Source organism: Oncorhynchus masou, chromosome 17 (genome assembly GCF_036934945.1).
Source record: "Oncorhynchus masou masou isolate Uvic2021 chromosome 17, UVic_Omas_1.1, whole genome shotgun sequence".
Taxonomy (NCBI): Eukaryota; Metazoa; Chordata; class Actinopteri; order Salmoniformes; family Salmonidae; genus Oncorhynchus; species Oncorhynchus masou.
Window position 1 is genome coordinate 42,297,504 of NC_088228.1, and position 9,450 is coordinate 42,306,953.

The following is a 9,450-nucleotide window of genomic DNA, read 5'->3' on the forward strand; positions in this document are numbered from 1 at the left end:
CGGCATCTAACTCCTCATTCAACTGACAGACTGATGAAGGCATCTAACTCCTCATTCAACTGACAGACTGATGAAGGCATCTAACTCCTCATTCAACTGACAGACTGATGAAGACAGACTGATCTCTAACTCCTCATTCAACTGACAGACTGATGTCGGCATCTAACTCCTCATTCAACTGACAGACTGATGAAGGCATCTAACTCCTCATTCAACTGACAGACTGATGTCGGCATCTAACTCCTCATTCAACTGACAGACTGATGAAGGCATCTAACTCCTCATTCAACTGACAGACTGATGTCGGCATCTAACTCCTCATTCAACTGACAGACTGATGTCGGCATCTAACTCCTCATTCAACTGACAGACTGATGAAGGCATCTAACTCCTCATTCAACTGACAGACTGATGTCGGCATCTAACTCCTCATTCAACTGACAGACTGATGAAGGCATCTAACTCCTCATTCAACTGACAGACTGATGTCGACAGACATCTAACTCCTCATTCAACTGACAGACTGATGTCGGCATCTAACTCCTCATTCAACTGACAGACTGATGTCGGCATCTAACTCCTCATTCAACTGACAGACTGATGAAGGCATCTAACTCCTCATTCAACTGACAGACTGATGAAGGCATCTAACTCCTCATTCAACTGACAGACTGATGTCGGCATCTAACTCCTCATTCAACTGACAGACTGATGAAGGCATCTAACTCCTCATTCAACTGACAGACTGATGAAGGCATCTAACTCCTCATTCAACTGACAGACTGATGAAGGCATCTAACTCCTCATTCAACTGACAGACTGATGTCGGCATCTAACTCCTCATTCAACTGACAGACTGATGAAGGCATCTAACTCCTCATTCAAATGACAGACTGATGTCGGCATCTAACTCCTCATTCAACTGACAGACTGATGAAGGCATCTAACTCCTCATTCAACTGACAGACTGATGTCGGCATCTAACTCCTCATTCAACTGACAGACTGATGTCGGCATCTAACTCCTCATTCAACTGACAGACTGATGTCGGCATCTAACTCCTCATTCAACTGACAGACTGATATCGGCATCTAACTCCTCATTCAACTGACAGACTGATGAAGGCATCTAACTCCTCATTCAACTGACAGACTGATGTCGGCATCTAACTCCTCATTCAACTGACAGACTGATGAAGGCATCTAACTCCTCATTCAACTGACAGACTGATGTCGGCATCTAACTCCTCATTCAACTGACAGACTGATGTCGGCATCTAACTCCTCATTCAACTGACAGACTGATGAAGGCATCTAACTCCTCATTCAACTGACAGACTGATGTCGGCATCTAACTCCTCATTCAACTGACAGACTGATGAAGGCATCTAACTCCTCATTCAACTGACAGACTGATGTCGGCATCTAACTCCTCATTCAACTGACAGACTGATGAAGGCATCTAACTCCTCATTCAACTGACAGACTGATGTCGGCATCTAACTCCTCATTCAACTGACAGACTGATGAAGGAATCTAACTCCTCATTCAACTGACAGACTGATGAAGGCATCTAACTCCTCATTCAACTGACAGACTGATGAAGGCATCTAACTCCTCATTCAACTGACAGACTGATGAAGGCATCTAACTCCTCATTCAACTGACATCTAACTCCTCATTCAACTGACAGACTGATGAAGGCATCTAACTCCTCATTCAACTGACAGACTGATGTCGGCATCTAACTCCTCATTCAACTGACAGACTGATGTCGGCATCTAACTCCTCATTCAACTGACAGACTGATGAAGGCATCTAACTCCTCATTCAACTGACAGACTGATGAAGGCATCTAACTCCTCATTCAACTGACAGACTGATGAAGGCATCTAACTCCTCATTCAACTGACAGACTGATGTCGGCATCTAACTCCTCATTCAACTGACAGACTGATGAAGGCATCTAACTCCTCATTCAACTGACAGACTGATGAAGGCATCTAACTCCTCATTCAACTGACAGACTGATGTCGGCATCTAACTCCTCATTCAACTGACAGACTGATGAAGGTATCTAACTCCTCATTCAACTGACAGACTGATGAAGGCATCTAACTCCTCATTCAACTGACAGACTGATGAAGGCATCTAACTCCTCATTCAACTGACAGACTGATGTCGGCATCTAACTCCTCATTCAACTGACAGACGGATGAAGGCATCTAACTCCTCATTCAACTGACAGACTGATGTCGTCATCTAACTCCTCATTCAACTGACAGACTGATGTCGGCATCTAACTCCTCATTCAACTGATAGACTGATGTCGGCATCTAACTCCTCATTCAACTGACAGACTGATGTCGTCATCTAACTCCTCATTCAACTGACAGACTGATGTCGGCATCTAACTCCTCATTCAACTGACAGACTGATGTCGGCATCTAACTCCTCATTCAACTGACAGACTGATGTCGGCATCTAACTCCTCATTCAACTGACAGACTGATGTCGGCATCTAACTCCTCATTCAACTGACAGACTGATGAAGGCATCTAACTCCTCATTCAACTGACAGACTGATGTCGGCATCTAACTCCTCATTCAACTGACAGACTGATGTCGGCATCTAACTCCTCATTCAACTGACAGACTGATGTCGGCATCTAACTCCTCATTCAACTGACAGACTGATGTCGGCATCTAACTCCTCATTCAACTGACAGACTGATGAAGGTATCTAACTCCTCATTCAACTGACAGACTGATGTCGGCATCTAACTCCTCATTCAACTGACAGACTGATGTCGGCATCTAACTCCTCATTCAACTGACAGACTGATGAAGGCATCTAACTCCTCATTCAACTGACAGACTGATGTCGGCATCTAACTCCTCATTCAACTGACAGACTGATGTCGGCATCTAACTCCTCATTCAACTGACAGACTGATGTCGGCATCTAACTCCTCATTCAACTGACAGACTGATGTCGGCATCTAACTCCTCATTCAACTGACAGACTGATGTCGGCATCTAACTCCTCATTCAACTGACAGACTGATGTCGGCATCTAACTCCTCATTCAACTGACAGACTGATGTCGGCATCTAACTCCTCATTCAACTGACAGACTGATGTCGGCATCTAATTCCTCATTCAACTGACAGACTGATGTCGGCATCTAACTCCAACTCCTCATTCAACTGACAGACTGATGTCGGCATTAACTCCTCATTCAACTGACAGACTGATGTCGGCATCTAACTCCTCATTCAACTGACAGACTGATGTCGGCATCTAACTCCTCATTCAACTGACAGACTGATGTCGGCATCTAACTCCTCATTCAACTGACAGACTGATGAAGGCATCTAACTCCTCATTCAACTGACAGACTGATGTCGGCATCTAACTCCTCATTCAACTGACAGACTGATGTCGGCATCTAACTCCTCATTCAACTGACAGACTGATGAAGGCATCTAACTCCTCATTCAACTGACAGACTGATGAAGGCATCTAATTCCTCATTCAACTGACAGACTGATGTCGGCATCTAACTCCTCATTCAACTGACAGACTGATGTCGGCATCTAACTCCTCATTCAACTGACAGACTGATGTCGGCATCTAACTCCTCATTCAACTGACAGACTGATGTCGGCATCTAACTCCTCATTCAACTGACAGACTGATGTCGGCATCTAACTCCTCATTCAACTGACAGACTGATGTCGGCATCTAACTCCTCATTCAACTGACAGACTGATGTCGGCATCTAACTCCTCATTCAACTGACAGACTGATGTCGGCATCTAACTCCTCATTCAACTGACAGACTGATGTCGGCATCTAACTCCTCATTCAACTGACAGACTGATGTCGGCATCTAACTCCTCATTCAACTGACAGACTGATGTCGGCATCTAACTCCTCATTCAACTGACAGACTGATGTCGGCATCTAACTCCTCATTCAACTGACAGACTGATGTCGGCATCTAACTCCTCATTCAACTGACAGACTGATGTCGGCATCTAACTCCTCATTCAACTGACAGACTGATGAAGGTATCTAACTCCTCATTCAACTGACAGACTGATGTCGGCATCTAACTCCTCATTCAACTGACAGACTGATGTCGGCATCTAACTCCTCATTCAACTGACAGACTGATGAAGGCATCTAACTCCTCATTCAACTGACAGACTGATGTCGGCATCTAACTCCTCATTCAACTGACAGACTGATGTCGGCATCTAACTCCTCATTCAACTGACAGACTGATGTCGGCATCTAACTCCTCATTCAACTGACAGACTGATGTCTAACTCCTCATTCAACTGACAGACATCTAACTCCTCATTCAACTGACAGACTGATGTCGGCATCTAACTCCTCATTCAACTGACAGACTGATGTCGGCATCTAACTCCTCATTCAACTGACAGACTGATGTCGGCATCTAACTCCTCATTCAACTGACAGACTGATGTCGGCATCTAACTCCTCATTCAACTGACAGACTGATGTCGGCATCTAACTCCTCATTCAACTGACAGACTGATGTCGGCATCTAACTCCTCATTCAACTGACAGACTGATGTCGGCATCTAACTCCTCATTCAACTGACAGACTGATGAAGGCATCTAACTCCTCATTCAACTGACAGACTGATGTCGGCATCTAACTCCTCATTCAACTGACAGACTGATGTCGGCATCTAACTCCTCATTCAACTGACAGACTGATGTCGGCATCTAACTCCTCATTCAACTGACAGACTGATGTCGGCATCTAACTCCTCATTCAACTGACAGACTGATGTCGGCATCTAACTCCTCATTCAACTGACAGACTGATGTCGGCATCTAACTCCTCATTCAACTGACAGACTGATGTCGGCATCTAACTCCTCATTCAACTGACAGACTGATGTCGGCATCTAACTCCTCATTCAACTGACAGACTGATGTCGGCATCTAACTCCTCATTCAACTGACAGACTGATGTCGGCATCTAACTCCTCATTCAACTGACAGACTGATGTCGGCATCTAACTCCTCATTCAACTGACAGACTGATGTCGGCATCTAACTCCTCATTCAACTGACAGACTGATGTCGGCATCTAACTCCTCATTCAACTGACAGACTGATGTCGGCATCTAACTCCTCATTCAACTGACAGACTGATGTCGGCATCTAACTCCTCATTCAACTGACAGACTGATGTCGGCATCTAACTCCTCATTCAACTGACAGACTGATGTCGGCATCTAACTCCTCATTCAACTGACAGACTGATGTCGGCATCTAACTCCTCATTCAACTGACAGACTGATGTCGGCATCTAACTCCTCATTCAACTGACAGACTGATGTCGGCATCTAACTCCTCATTCAACTGACAGACTGATGAAGGCATCTAACTCCTCATTCAACTGACAGACTGATGAAGGCATCTAACTCCTCATTCAACTGACAGACTGATGAAGGCATCTAACTCCTCATTCAACTGACAGACTGATGTCGGCATCTAACTCCTCATTCAACTGACAGACTGATGTCGGCATCTAACTCCTCATTCAACTGACAGACTGATGAAGGCATCTAACTCCTCATTCATTCAACTGACAGACTGATGTCGGCATCTAACTCCTCATTCAACTGACAGACTGATGAAGGCATCTAACTCCTCATTCAACTGACAGACTGATGAAGGCATCTAACTCCTCATTCAACTGACAGACTGATGAAGGCATCTAACTCCTCATTCAACTGACAGACTGATGTCGGCATCTAACTCCTCATTCAACTGACAGACTGATGAAGGCATCTAACTCCTCATTCAACTGACAGACTGATGAAGGCATCTAACTCCTCATTCAACTGACAGACTGATGTCGGCATCTAACTCCTCATTCAACTGACAGACTGATGAAGGCATCTAACTCCTCATTCAACTGACAGACTGATGTCGTCATCTAACTCCTCATTCAACTGACAGACTGATGTCGGCATCTAACTCCTCATTCAACTGACAGACTGATGTCGGCATCTAACTCCTCATTCAACTGACAGACTGATGTCGGCATCTAACTCCTCATTCAACTGACAGACTGATGTCGGCATCTAACTCCTCATTCAACTGACAGACTGATGTCGGCATCTAACTCCTCATTCAACTGACAGACTGATGTCGGCATCTAACTCCTCATTCAACTGACAGACTGATGTCGGCATCTAACTCCTCATTCAACTGACAGACTGATGTCGGCATCTAACTCCTCATTCAACTGACAGACTGATGTCGGCATCTAACTCCTCATTCAACTGACAGACTGATGAAGGCATCTAACTCCTCATTCAACTGACAGACTGATGTCGGCATCTAATTCCTCATTCAACTGACAGACTGATGTCGGCATCTAACTCCTCATTCAACTGACAGACTGATGAAGGCATCTAACTCCTCATTCAACTGACAGACTGATGTCGGCATCTAACTCCTCATTCAACTGACAGACTGATGAAGGCATCTAACTCCTCATTCAACTGATAGACTGATGAAGGCATCTAACTCCTCATTCAACTGAAAGACTGTACTGACTGAAAATGATCCAAATCTTTTGAAATAGTTTGACAGTTGAGTAGACGTTGGAGAGTTTGCCAAACCAGTGAAATCTATGTCCATTTGAATTGAGAATAACTTAAATGATAGTGTATGTAACAAGATAAGGCTTTCCAAATCTTTGAGTTATCTGACTTGTTTTATGAACAAGAATGTAGAGACATGGTGCTCTTCACTGATGTCAATGAATGAATGGCTTTCTCTCTCTCTTTCTCTCTCTCTCTCTCTCTCTTTCTCTCTCTCTCACACACATACACACACACTGAGGCTGATCAGTGAAGCCTCGTCATGTGTGGTGACGTTTTGAAATGTCAGGTGTCTCCCCAAACAGACAAACAATGTCAATCGCTCACCAGTGAGAAGGCAGCCATTCACAAACAACACTATCTGGTCTACCACACAGGCTTCAAGACAATCATTCTTACAGAATGATCTGCAATAATTATAGAATAAAAATATGATTTCAATCAATCATCTAATGTGAGCAAACACCAAAACCAGAAGGAATCATCATAGACAAGGTAGAAACTTGAGGGTTTGCTCTCCTACTGAAAAATGATGGCCTAAACCAAAGCCATGCTGTATATATGCTGGCATGCTGGCAGAAACCACACTCTGACATTCGGTTAGGAGCAGGATGGCATGTTGGTGTGTGTGTGTGTGTGTGTGTGTGTGTGTGTGTGTGTGTGTGTGTGTGTGTGTGTGTGTGTGTGTGTGTGTGTGTGTGTGTGTGTGTGTGTGTAGCCTTCACTGGACGCAACCTTTGTGTTGATGGGGCAGTCAATCAGACGACCGCTTGGCAGCCATTCTGGGGCAGAGTGTTCCCATGCCAACAAGACCCATCTGTGCAGTTGCAGTGCAACTGTGGAGGTAGTGAGGGAGACACGGGTCCATCTTACTGTAACCACAGAGCATACCTCTACACTGCCTGATTCAACGTTTGTTTCCTTGTCTGTTTATGTCCAAGTTTTTACAGGAAGAGACCCAATTAAGCTTATGCACATGTGAATATACAGAATGTGCTGCATGTATGTACACTGAACAACAATATAAATGCAACATGTAAAGTGTTGGTCACATGTTTCATGAGCTGAAGTAAAGGATCCCAGATATTTTCCATACTCAGAAAAAGCGTATTTCTCTCAAATGTTGTGCACAAATTTGTCTTCATCCCTGTTAGTGAAAATGTAGATAATCCATCTACCTGACAGTTGTGGCATATCAAGAAGCTGATTAAACAGAACGATCATTACACAGGTGCACCTTGTGCTGGGGACAATAAAAGGCCACTCTAAAATGTGCCGTTTGTCACACAACACAATGCCACAGATGTCTCAAGTTTTGAGGGAGTGTGCAATTGGCATGCTGACTGCAGGAATGTCTACCAGAGCTGTTGCCAGAGAATTGAATGTACATTTCTCTACCATAAGCCACCTCCAACGTCATTTTAGAAAATTTAGCAGTACGTCCAACCGGCCTCACAACCGCAGACCACATGTAACCACATCAGCTCAAGACCACTACATCCGGGTTCTTCACCTGCGGGATGGTCTGGGACGAGCCACCCGGACAGTTGATGAAACTGTGGGTTTGCACAGCCAAAAGCTCATCTGCACGTTGTCCTCAACAAGGTCTTGACCTGGCTGCATTTCGGCATCAGTGGGAAAATTCTCACCTTCGATGTCCACTGGCACGCTGGTGAAGTGTGCTTTCATGGATTAATCCCAGTTTCAACTGTACCGGGCAGACGGCAGACAGCGAGTATGGCGGTGTGTGGGCGAGCGGTTTGCTGATGCCAACAGAGTGCCCCATTGTGGCGGTTATGGTATTGGCAGGCATAAGCTACGGACAATGAACACAATTGTATTTTATCAATGGCAATTTGAATCATATACATGGCGTGACAAGATCCTGAGGCCCATTGTCATACCATTCATCCTCCACAATCACCTCATGTTTCAGCATGATAATGCACAGCCCCATGCAGCAATGCCCCAGGATCTATACACAATTCCTGGAAGCTGAAAATTTCCCAGTTCTTCAATGGCCTGCATACATGTCACCCATTGCGTGTTCCATTTCCCTCCAATATCCATCAACTTCACAATATTCAGCAACTTCACACAGCCATTGAAGAGGAGTGGGACAACATTCCAAAGGCCACAATCAACAGCCTGATCAACAAGGAGATGTGTTGCGCTGCATGAGGCAAATGGTGGTCACACCAGATACGGACTGGTTTTCTGATCCACGACCCTACCTGTTTTTAAGGTACAGTGCCTTGCGAAAGTATTCGGCCCCCTTGAACTTTGCAACCTTTTGCCACATTTCAGGCTTCAAACATAAAGATATAAAACTGTATTTTTTTGTGAAGAATCAACAACAAGTGGGACACAATCATGAAGTGGAACGACATTTATTGGATATTTCAAACTTTTTTAACAAATCAAAAACTGAAAAATTGGGCCAGTGGTTCTGAAAGGAGCCAGAAGTTGTGTCATGATACAGTTAAACTCCGTTTTTTAAACTCAGTTCCCAATTCCTGACATTTAATCCGAGTAAAAATTCCCTGTCTTAGGTCAGTTAGGATCACCACTTTATTTTAAGAATGTGACATGTCAGAATAATAGTAGAGAGAATGATTTATTTCAGCTTTTATTTCTTTCATCACATTCCCAGTGGGTCAGAAGTTTACATACACTCAAATAGTATTTGTTAGCATTGCCTTTAAATTGTTTAACTTGCATCAAACGTTTTGGGTAGCCTTCCACAAGTTTCCCACAATAAGTTTGGTGAATTTTGGCCCATTCCT